Below are 12,475 nucleotides of genomic sequence, written 5' to 3'. Positions count from 1 at the left end.
AACATAGCTTTACAACATTGTTACTCACAGATGGCTCCACTAGCAGATCAGATAATGCAGAAAATTCAGATAGATCAGGCGAACGATAGCGCGTGACCTACACAAACCCATAACATATACACATCGAAACATAATATCAATTCCTTGATCAAGCTTGACTTTTCTTGTCTTTTTCTGTCTAAGTAGTCCGAGATTCTACTATGTGTATTCTTCCTTTATTCAAATGAATCGGATTCTTATTTCACATACCCTTTCATTACTAAATCATTCTTTTCTGAATAAACCAATTCTTACTTGGCTTCTTAATCAAGTACTACTAAGTTAATGACTTATTCTTTTAATCAACTAATTAATGTTGATTGTTAGCTTATTAATTTTTATTGAGCCATAAATCATGTCTAGAATGCTTTGGAAAGAGATGAGAATAAAAATGTGAACTAAATGCAATTTTTCAAAATATGCTGAAAATAGGGTCTTCGCTCGAGCGCCACTTTGGTCGCTCGAGCGGACTTTAAATTTCTAAAAAACTTCTGGGAGCTCAATTTTCACGCTCGAGCAAGACTTTCCTCGCTCGAGCAGATAGTGTGAATTATGGAATTTCCAGAACTGTAATTGAAGTTAAGATTTGATATTCAAAGCCTCAAAACATGTATTTTTGGTACACAAATATGGAGAACCATTGTATAATTTAGTAAACACTCTGAATTAGAAATCATTTATTTCAAATCATGCTCCAATTGTCCAAATTTAGTTTTAACTCATTTTCTCCATATCAAGCCAAATTTCAAGCCCAAAGTGATTAATCTCTAAATTAATCTCCACAAATTGAACATGGCTCCAATTTCTAATTTTCTTTTCAGTTACATAAAATTGATTTCAAGCTCTTTCTATTCTCCTTCAAAACATGAAATTAAGGTCATAAACTCCTTATAAAATCATTCATATGTATGAAATTGACATCAAAATTACTAATTTTATATTCTTATAAATTTTCCAACTAATTTCCATAATCTTAAACTTAACTTAATTTGCAACCTCAACTTAATTCATAATCATAGATGTTCCAAAATATGTTTAATTTAAATAAAATCTTAAATTACATTACATGCATGGATTAAAAATCTAATTATAAAATCAAAACTTAATCTAACATTAGGATTAATTCTAAATTTCCATAAACTTGATGCTCATAAAACATTTTCTTTTTCTCTTCAAAATTTGAACTTAAATGGCTCAATTTCTTCAAAACCCATGATGCATGTAAATATAAATTCAAATACTCATAGAATTCCCTCATGCATGTAACAATGGAACTTAATCTCATGCAAGATTACAAAAATTAAACTCAAAATAATTAATTTCTAATTTATTTTCCATAATCATCCACATGCATGTAACCCATTTCATGTTTAGAACCCAATTCCAAATTAACTTCCATAATCTTATACTTAAGTTAATTTTTCTTCATCTTCTTGCAATTGATTCCAATTTCACCTTTAATTTCAAGCATAATGTAAAGATTCTACACAAATTAACATAAATTCCATACCTTGAGTTTTAATTTCAGAATATTTAGTTGAATCCCTTCTAATTCACTACTAAAAATCGGACTTTTTGTGATGGTCTCAAACGTCGCAAAAGGTCCACATGTCGTCGCAAAAGACTTTTTGTGACGGAGTAGCGACGGGAAATGAGGGGTGGCGGAAGGAGGCATGACAAAAAGTATTTTCGACAGTTACAAACCGTCGCTTTCTTGTAGCGACAGTAAATCAATAGTTTTTGCGACGATTTAACCTGACACAAAAAATGGAAGAAAACATCACTTTTAGCGACGGTTTAGGATGCCGTCACCAAATATTTTTTTTAAAGACGGTAGTTGACGTCGCAAAAAGTACTATTAGCAACGGTTTTAAACGTCGCAAAAAAACAAAATTAAATCAATAATGTATTTGTGACAGTTTAAACCGTCGCTAAAGATGACACTATTATGTATATGCGACAACTTAACCCGTCGTTAATAAAATGCAAAAAAATGATGATTCCATTAGTGACGGTTTATTAATGTCGCAAAAAAATCATTTTCATAAAATAAATACATATTTTATTAATTCATTCCCTGCACAAATTATTAATATTTTCTAAAATAAAATACATCTATAGTCCCACACATTGACATTCACATTCATAAAATCATAGATACGAATAATTATGTATATGTATCTTGTAACAATAGAATGTCAACCAAACATTCTATACAAAAATATATAAAACATTCTCCAATAATACTAAATTTTTTTGATAATTTAAGAACTTAAATTTGTATCTAAAACAAAACAAAAGTATCAACAGTACAAATAAGAAAAAATAATGCATAAACCAACAAAAAATTAAAAAATAACTGTGATAAAGAGACAGACAAACCAACAAAAGCACCATTGACAACCGGTCCATGTAACTGGTTTTCCCCTTATGCACAATATTCAAACACAAACCAATCTCCAGATATCAATAGTCCAAGAGAGTTTACCAACCATCAGCGGATCAAAAAAATAAAAAATAGCATGCATTTGAATTTCTTAAAAATAAAAACATAACATCACAAGGCGTATGTCACATCAAACTCTTAACTTTTAAACTTCAAAATTGTCACCGATAAAAACTCTGACCAAATAACTTACTACTACAAATCTTGATCCCGTGTTGAACATCAAAGAAAATGGTTCACACAACACTAACTATTTTTTAAGAGTCAGTAATTGTAACCTCAACATCAACATCAGGTTCAATAGTAATAGAGGTGATTTGCTTAACCACATTTGGGGGGAGCTGAAGAGATCAACCACTCGCTTGTGTACACGGAGCTCAAATCTGTCCCATGTGTTGGTTCCTGTCAAGGCAAAAATATTAAGGGTCAATTAGTCCATTCCGGTCAATGTCAAACTGCAAATTTAATACAGGTCTGAGTATGTTCAACTATAGTAAAAACTCTATAAGAATAGTGAAATAAAATACTAAAATTTTAACTAGACACTAATGGATATATATTATTTCATGTTTTGACCTTCCAAGAGATAACTTTGGAGAACATTCAAGTCTGATGATATCTGATTCTATTGTACATTTAATTTTGACATAATTCAACACCCTATCATACTTCGTTTGGGAGCTTTCTCTAACATGAGCAAGCCAAGCCTAGAACTTGCCCTAGTGTTCTAGTTTCTTTTGAAGCTACTTTAGGACTTCTACTTTGGGACTGACGGGAATTGCCAGAAGCGAAGAAAAAACTCGTGTCACGAACAAAGCAACCCTACTTTAGGACTCCTACAAGCTTTCGTAGTAATGCATCAACAAAGCAGCCCTGTGCTAAAATAGGGCAGTCGTAACACCAAAGAAAAATAAAAAAAAATTAAAAATATCAGTAAAAGGAAAATGGAAAAATGCATATACATTATGAAAAGACACACACGACCCAAACGAACCTTAATCCGATTTATTGGTGTTTGCTTCGAACACTTTGAAAAACATTAATTGTTAAAAACTTCAAAAATCAAATTTGGATTTTTCCTAACTACATCAGTTCAAATGCGGTAGCTAAAAAATCCTATTAATATCAAACATAAATGAAAAATGCAAACCTGTTTTGTGGTGACAATATATATTCTTGAGCTTGAAAATTTGAGAGCATCAGGAACGCCTAGATAAAATCTGCATAGAAAGTACAGTGAAACTAATATGTTGGACTTGTGTACAAGATAGTGCACAATTTTTTTATTTATTTATTATTTTTTTTTTTGGGGGGGGGGGGGTACAAGGCATAATATCACATATTAATTATCCTAAGGGAATGGGGGATTTCACAATGACTCACACTTTTGTTATGCATAAAAAATTCAAAATCATTCAATCAATTAGCTATTAGGAGCACAAAAACCACTACCTCCAAAAAATCAAAGCAAGACAATTTTTGTTTTTAAAAATCAAATTAAATTGAAACCCATTTGCTTAAATTGAGTTCAAAACCCATATGTAGAATACAGAGTTTAACCAAAAAAAAAAAAAAAAGAACAAAGAAACCAAGACAGACCACCCTTTGTCAGTTCTAAGCTTTTTCACTACGAAACCAGAATGAATACAATCAAGACTGAACCAAATCCACCCAATTGGATCAGGTTGTTTTGGATTGAATCACTAAGCCAAGAGTCACATGATTCTATTTTGGATGAGGTGTCAGCATGCTACAAATTCCATACTTATTTGTTGGCGCTAGTAGCATGACTATTGTAATTTCTAGCTCCATCAAATTCGGAAACCAATTAAGCTTACTAACATTATGCTGATAAATTATATACATACATATATATATATACATGCATATTCAACTGGATCCAACATAATATGATCCCATGGTATCTAAAACCCATGCTGCAAGAAGATTGACAGAGAATTCACCCCTGTATGGACACATCATTTTTGTCTATTCTTATCATCTTCTCTTCCCCCAAAAAAAGAAAAAGAAGAGGCCATCTCTTCCTAATTTGATAAATTATAATCAGATTCTAGCAAAATTAAGTTGTCACATTTAAGATAATATACTCACATTGAGTGATGGATATCTATGGAGAATTTGTGACTTTCTTCTGAGTGAAGCAATTCCCACGGTGCTTCCAACTGGAAGCTCTGCTAGCAAAACTGCACTCAAGGAAAAAATGCATCCCGAACATCCTCACGTGGAAGATTGCAAGGCAAAATTGTCTTATCTAGTAAATAAGTAGGAACATCTTTCATTGAATGGACAGCAATGTCGATTTCAGCATATGAGGGCCTCATCTATTTCTTTTGTAAACAAGTTTCCACCCATAGCTGCAAATGGCTGACTTAAAATTTTATCACCTGTTGTCTTTATTATTACAATTTGAATAGCGCCCTCTTGATCCAACTCTGAATGTGTAGCCATGAGTTTGTCTCGTGTCTCATATACCTAAGCAAGTTCTAGTGGGCTGTCCTAGACAAGGAATAAATACAGATAACTCATAAGTGAGTAGATATATCACCAAAATATCTTGCTTAAGATGGAGTTTTCCTCTGCAGTTAGTCAATTATAAGAATTATGGAATTTGAAAGGCATAAAAACGTATTACACTAGTGATTGCTAATATTCTCCAAAAGATGTTACACAAATATAGTTTAATGGGCTAGTTGCATGCTACAGAGAAAATCATAGCTCTATTAGTTATACTGTACACAATTACAGCAGTAGTTACATGCATTCATTCATATTTCTTTACATAACATCTAGTGCTTTTTATTAGTCAAGGTATATGAAATCAGTGTTTTCCCATTTTGTAATTCTTCATAATTATTTATAAATACTTTGTTACAAGGTGCAAACACAAGTAATATTATCTGCCAGCATCATGGGGTTGATTTCATTCACATCTAACAAAGATTGTTTTATCCATATTTGCAGTAATGTTTTACTCATCCCAGCAGTACAGGTTCTATTCATGAGTCCAAAGAAACTAAAATTTTTGTTTGCATCAGTTTTGCTGTCCATAACAGTTAGAGCCTTCCTGGTAGCAGAATCTAACCTCATGTAGCTGTGAAGATTTTACTTTCAAATCCTATGACTTCCATAATTGCTCTCCTCAACAAGTAGTTCTACATAAGATAGCAATGAACCCAAAACCCCAGGTGCAAATTCAAACCCAGATACAAAATCTCTAACCAGTTCTATAGAACCTTTAACAAGCCTACCAAGATCCTGCACCAAATCCCTTTCTTTAAACTCAGTTTTCTTTCTCTCTGTTACCATCACGCCACATCTTGACAATGCGTCATTTAAAGGTTTATATGTATCATGACAAATAAGAAACCATATGAAGTACATAACCAAATAATGTTTATGAAAGTAGAATTTCTTAAATTCTTGGACAGGATAGGCACATTAGAGATTCTTAAATACTAGAAAAGGATAATCAGATCACCAAGAAAGAAAACTTACTTTGACAAATTACAAATAGAATATATTAGGCTGTAAATGCATTTCATACTTACTACTATCTATATAAATGAGTAGAACAGTGAATCAGAAACAGAGAGAGTTGAAAAGTTAAAAATACAAGTTATAAGGGGAAAAAAAATACAACTTTTTCACGATGTAATAATTAAGAAAAGGGGACACAATGTTTGAAAAACTAGAATATATAGGCCGTTATTACAAAAAGACATGTTATATACAACTTTTTCATTTTATTGTTCATGTTAAAAAATTTTATGACGTTATTACAAAAAGACATGTTATATGCATCTTGTAAGTGATACACACACTATCCTTCTCCCTTTTCTTATTAGGTGTCAAAATTCTGAGTAATGAAAACTATGATAACTATTTTAAATAGAAGTTTACTATCTCTATAATCTACTTTTTGTGTACTCAATACAAATCAATATTACAGTCCATACATGATACATGATAGAGAGAGGTGTCATCGAAAAGTTGTGTGCAAGAGTATAGAGTGTCAACATACCAGCTTGTTATTAATGAGAAACAATAGGAAACATAATCCAGTTAATTCCAATGTTATTCAATCCAAATTGTATACTGTAGTTCTTAATTGGGTTAGTTTTTGTTATACATTTTCAAGGAGCAAAACAATCCAAAATCTTGCCTTTTATTTCCATGTCGTTTCCCATAAACCAACCAGATATAAAAGGAACTATAATTTCTCCTTTCAACACTAATAGGTTGTTCTTGAGCTTAAAAACTTCAATTTTGTGACAAATGTGAGACTAGGTTGAACCTAATAAACCATGAACAACATTTCCAAGAAAATAAGAGAAAGACAATCTGAAGAATGACAAAAAAAATATGGAAGATTAGAAGAGAAGGGAGTAAATTACCTGCTGAGCCAATTGAGGAGGGAATCCCACAACCCCATTTCGGAGAAAACGAGAATTTCAGATGAACTGAATGGAGTTGTCAAGAAAACCCTTTTTGTTTTTGTTTTTGAGTTCTGAGAAAGCAATCAAAGCAAAACAAAGTAATGCATCATGTTCTATAAATTGAATTGAAGAGAGAGAGATCTGAAACTACTTATACATACATACATATATTTATATATGAGTGAGAGAGAGAGAGAGAGAGAGAGAGAGAGTGAGAGAAAATAGAAATAAAATTAGGGTTTTTGATTCCCCCACTACATTCCGCCCTTTCTACGCATCTCAATTGCTGCCTCTGTCGATTCTAGCCTCTAAATTTGGCCACCGATCTCAATGTCAAACCCCTTCGATTGCCACTGATGTATTCCATAAATGCGAATAAAATTTCCAGCTTCAGCAAAGTTCCTCAATGTTCAACATCAGATAATGGTAAACATAACATTGAATTGGGTATTGAGTGCCTTCACTATTTGTACTAGTAACCACAATATAAAAAAAAAAAAAAAAACCCCAGCTTAAGGAACAGAAAATTATTCAAGCCTCAACATCACTTGGTGAAATGGGAGACTGTTTTGCTTCCATTACCACCTAAGGTCAGCAAATATAACTCAAAAATCATCAAAATTAAAGCAAAAAATGAAAAACAAAATAGTTGCAAAAATCAATTGAAAGTGAATACCATTTTCTCATAAATCAATTAGATTGAGAGCGATCAAACCCTAAATTTCCTTCAAAAGCGCAATGTAGGTGAACCCATTGACTCTTTCCAATATACCCACAATGTGAATAACCTACAAGATCCAATTTGTGCCCCCACAATCGATAAACTCGCACCAGAGACGACTCTCTCTATATATGTTCCTCACTTTTCCTCGGGATTTTCTCTCTAAAAATGGTAATGGAAATGGAAAATGAAGGTAATGATGGGGTTTAGAAACACATAGGATGTGTTGCAGAGGCTTTAACCTCTGAGAGAAACCAAAAAACAACGAGAAAACCCTCTGTAACTTTTTTCCCTCCTTAGCCCTAATTTACTCTCTCTAGATTCTCTCTCTACGCTTCGGGAGTTGCTTTCTTCCTCGTTCTCTGTCACGAAAACACTTGACACAAACGAACTAACGATCGCGTAAAGGTGAGAGAGGTCGTTAATTTTTGTATTCCAGATTTGCATCTAATGTTTTCCGTAACTGCGAGATCTGCCATCAGGTGCTGCTGGTTTGTGACGGTGATATCAATGGCAGTGGTGGTCGTGTGCTCTTGTACCGACGGCAGTGGAGAGAGAGAGAGAGAGAGAGGGCATGATAGAGAGACAGAGGCATATAAGAAGCTTTTTTTTTTTTGGGCAAATTACATATACACCCCTTGAGGTTTGGTTAAATTACAGATACCCCTGAGGTTTCGGAAATTACATCCCGCCCCCTGAGGTTTGTATTTTCATAACAATTTACCCCCTGAGGTTTATATTTCATAACAAATTACCCCCTAATTTCTTATGCAAATATAGCATTCAGGAGGGAATTTGTAATTTCTCAAACCTCAGGGGGTATTTGTAATTTAGCCAAACCTCGAGGGGTGTATATGTAATTTGCCCTTTTTTTTTTTGGTCTATTAGCCACGACACAACAAAGGCCATTGCAAAAAAAACAACAATGATTCATCCTTTTTTCCCTTCTTTGACCCCCTCTCTCTCATTGGTTACTTTTTTTTTTTCTTTTTTTTTTTTCCTGCTCCTCCAATCACCACCTGCCACGTGACAAAGGGGGGTGAGGGAGTGACCTCCAAAAGGGGTCCCAAGCATTATTCGCAAAAAAATAGGCTTTTGACGACGACTAAAAGTTTGTCATCGCAAAAACCATTCATCATATCCTTCCATCTTTTTGAGACAGGAATTGCCGTTGCAAAAAACGACCATTGGCGACGTGATATTACTCATCGCAAAAGAATACTTTTTGCGACGATTAATATGCCGTCGCAAAAAATTCTGTGTCATATACCCATTTTTCTAGTAGTGATTCTTCTTGGGTTCCCTCAACAACTTGAGTTTTCCTTTAAATTTTCTTGAACTTTTCTTTCTTTTCTTCACCTTATTGTTCCTTCCAGCAACTCTCTCTCTCTCTCTCTCTCTCTCTCTCTTTCGGTCTCTCTCTCTCTCGGCTACAAAAACAGAGCTTCTTTTTTTTCTTCTTTATTTCCTTCCAATGAAGATGAGATTGAAGACATCCACTTCCTCAAACTTTCTAAAACATGGTCAACCCCTCTTAAATATACATACACATTCTAATTAGTTTAAGTAGAATTTAGTTAATTGTTAATTATATATTTATATATATATATATATATTAATTTAATGAAACGCTAGCTAGTCTTAGCTAATTATAATTAACACCTGATTAGCACATACTTTAATTAATTATAACTAATTTTAAATCCCACATAATTTAATTAGTCGAAGTAATTTTAATTAAGGTCCAATTAATTATACTTAATTTTATGAATTTGAATCAGATTTTTAATCAAATTCTCAAAAGGCTCCATGTATTAAATTAAACTTATTTCCATCCTCAGTTTTGGTTTCTTGAATCATTGAGGTCTTCAATTTCAGATTAAACTTCAAAATCTTCGCCAATAAATTATATACTCAAATGAATACCTTAATTGAATGTCTTATAAATAAATTTAATTCATAAAACATTAATTCCTAATTTTCATAATTTAATTAATTTCAATTCGGACCCAATTAATCAAATCTCAATTTTATAAATCCGAATCGAATATTTAATTAAACTCTCATACAGTTCGATACTCGAAATTAAAATGATTCAATTCACCAATTATACTTTCTTGAGCCATGTAGGCTTTCAACTTCTAATTCCAAAATAAATCCTCAATAGAATTATATACAAACCAGTCTCAATAGTTTTCATAAATCTCGAATAAAATTGGAATAATTGAAAATTCAAATTCAAATCTCCTTAATTAATTAAGCGCTAATTACTATACGTGCTAGGGTCGTCACATTTACTATGTGAGTAAAACCCTAGCAGGCGTAGAGAGCAAGTATTTACCCCTAGAGAAATTGACATTGGCCTTGATAATGGCCTCCAAGAAGTTGAACCACTATTTCCAAGCCCACGAAATTGTGGTATTGACTGAACACTCCTTGAAGTCCCTACTATAGCAAGGAGATCTGACAGGTAGGGTGGCCAGATGGGCAGTGGTATTGGGCCAATACAATTTGGAGTTCAGACCTAGAACAGCAATCAAATGCCAGGTTCTGGCCGACTTCGTGGCTGAGTTCACACATGGCGCCATCCCACGTCGGGCTCCGATGAGCCGCGGCTTAGGATGTCCAGGTGAACAAGAAGAAACCCAGCTGGGAATGAAAAACCCCACATCAACAGAACAGAAGAAAGAAGAGAAACTTAAACCTTGCGATATTTACATCGGCGACTCTTTCCGCCTATTTGTTGATGGGAGTTCAAACCGTCAGGGAGCGGGGACAGAGTAGTACTAGTGTTGCCAGTTAGGCGGATGTTAGAACAATCTATTCAATTGGGGTTTAAGGCTTCAAATAATGAAGCGGAATATGAAGCACTGATCGCAGGATTGAAATTGGCAGCAACAATAGAAGCTGACGAGGTGGTAGTCTTCTATGACTCCTAGCTTATTGTGAACCAGACAACAGGCGAATATGCAGCCCGCGATGAAAGAATGATAGCCTATGTCAAAGAGATTGTCAGACTACTATCCCTATTTCAAGACTGCCGACTACAGCAGGTTAGCCGAGATGACAACAGTCACGCCAATGCCTTGGCTAACCTAGCTAATGCAATAAAATCAGGGGAGACAAGGACAATAATGGTTGACTATTTATCAGACCCAAGTGTGGAACTACTAATCACAAAGTATGAAGCAATGTGTGTGGAGATGGGACCAAGTTGGATGCATGCAATAGTAGTATTCCTTACAGATGGGAAGCTACCATGGGACAGAAAAGAGGCACACAAGACCAGACTGAAGTCGGCGAGGTTCAGTCTAACAGCAGAAGGACATCACTACAGAAGGTCTTTTATTGGTCCCCTTTTGAGATGTATGTATCCGTCACAAATTGAAGACTTCTTGTATGAAATACACGAAGGGGTATGTGGAAGCCACGCTGGGGACAGGTCACTTGCTCATAGGGCCATTACTCAAGGGTACTGGTGGCCCTACATGCAGAAAGATATTGAAGCCTATGTCAGAAAGTACGAGAAGTGTCAAAGGTTCGCACCGTTGATACATCAACCAGCAGCAGATTTGAAACCAGTATCCAGCTCTTGACCATTTGCCTAGTGGGGCATGGATCTAGTTGGGCAATTACCCCAAGCAACTGGACAGAGAAAATTCCTACTGGTAGCAACAGATTACTTTATCAAGTGGATAGAAGCAGAACCTCTGGCAAAGATTCGAGATGTTGATGTGAAGAACTTTATATAGAAGAACATCATCACCAAGTTTGGGATCCCAAGGGCAATAATAGCAGACAATGGCACGTAGTTTGACATCAAGCTAATTAAGAGCTTTTGTGCAAAGTATAAAATCAAGAACTATTACTCTACTCCAAGCTTTCCTCAGAGTAATGGTCAAGCAGAAGCGTCCAATAAAACAATCCTGGATGCGATCAAGAAAAGGCTGGTAGCAGCAAAGAGAAAGTGGGTGGATGAGTTGTCCAATGTACTCTGGCATATCAAACTACGCCGAAAAGATCAACTGGAGAATCCCTATTTGCCATGGTTTATGGCACAGAAGCAGCCATCCCGCTAGAAGTGGGCATCCCAGAGATAAGAACCCAGGGAGTAGAGAATGAGACTAATGAGGCATTCCTAGCTCGAGATATGGACTTGTTGGAAGAAAGAAGGGAGAGGGCAGCAATTCGGCTAGGGACATACCAGCAACAACTTGCTAGGGCTTACAACAAGAAGGTTAACCCAAGAGAATTCAAAGTTGGGGACCTTGTGTTGATGAAAGTAGTCGGCAACAATAAGGATCCCAAAGAGGGCAAACTAAGCCCAAATTAGGAAGGACCTTATAGAATTATCTCGGTCACCGACAATGGTGCATATCGGCTTACAGATAGCGAAGGCAAAGAGTTGCCAAGACCCTAAAACACTTACAACTTAAAGTTTTTTTATCATTAGACTTTTTTGTTTTTTCAAAATTTATGTCATAACTTTCTTAGCCGAGGTAGTAATAACAAAAATTTTAGCTTGATTTTTTAAAGAATTTGAAAATTTGTGTGATCAATCCTTTGGCGATGTTTCTAAGTGAAACATGATGAATAACTTAGACTTATTATATGGCAGAGTTGAATTATACTTGTATATAATAGAGTTGAACTAAGTTGGCGATATTTCTAAGTGAAATATGACGAATAACTTAAACTTATTATATGGCAGAGTTAAATTATACTTGCATATAATAGAGTTGAACGAAATTGGTGATGTTTCTAAGTGAAACATGACAAATAATTTAGACTTATTATATGGCAGAGTTGAAT

General features: G+C 34.6%; 1 long non-coding RNA gene across 3 annotated transcripts; it reads right to left on the bottom strand.

Annotated features, from left to right (window-relative positions):
* Positions 1–2,550: 2,550 nt before the first annotated feature.
* On the bottom strand, positions 2,551–8,266 carry LOC114275524 (uncharacterized). Of its 3 annotated transcripts, none has more exons than XR_014330917.1 (6): positions 7,619–8,266; positions 6,901–7,013; positions 4,891–4,997; positions 4,598–4,689; positions 3,636–3,705; positions 2,551–2,887 (listed from the first exon to the last, which is right to left on the bottom strand). It is a non-coding gene; the product is annotated as an uncharacterized LOC114275524 (long non-coding RNA). The 3 variants fall into 3 exon arrangements; XR_014330916.1 differs by having other exon boundaries at positions 6,901–7,414; positions 7,619–8,260; XR_014330918.1 differs by lacking the exons at positions 4,891–4,997; positions 7,619–8,266 and having other exon boundaries at positions 6,901–7,083.
* Positions 8,267–12,475: the final 4,209 nt, after the last annotated feature.

The sequence above is a fragment of the Camellia sinensis genome, chromosome 5 (genome assembly GCF_055761805.1).
Source record: "Camellia sinensis isolate YWXY chromosome 5, ASM5576180v1, whole genome shotgun sequence".
Lineage (NCBI taxonomy): Eukaryota > Viridiplantae > Streptophyta > Magnoliopsida > Ericales > Theaceae > Camellia > Camellia sinensis.
This window is presented reverse-complemented; position numbering and strand designations above follow the sequence as displayed.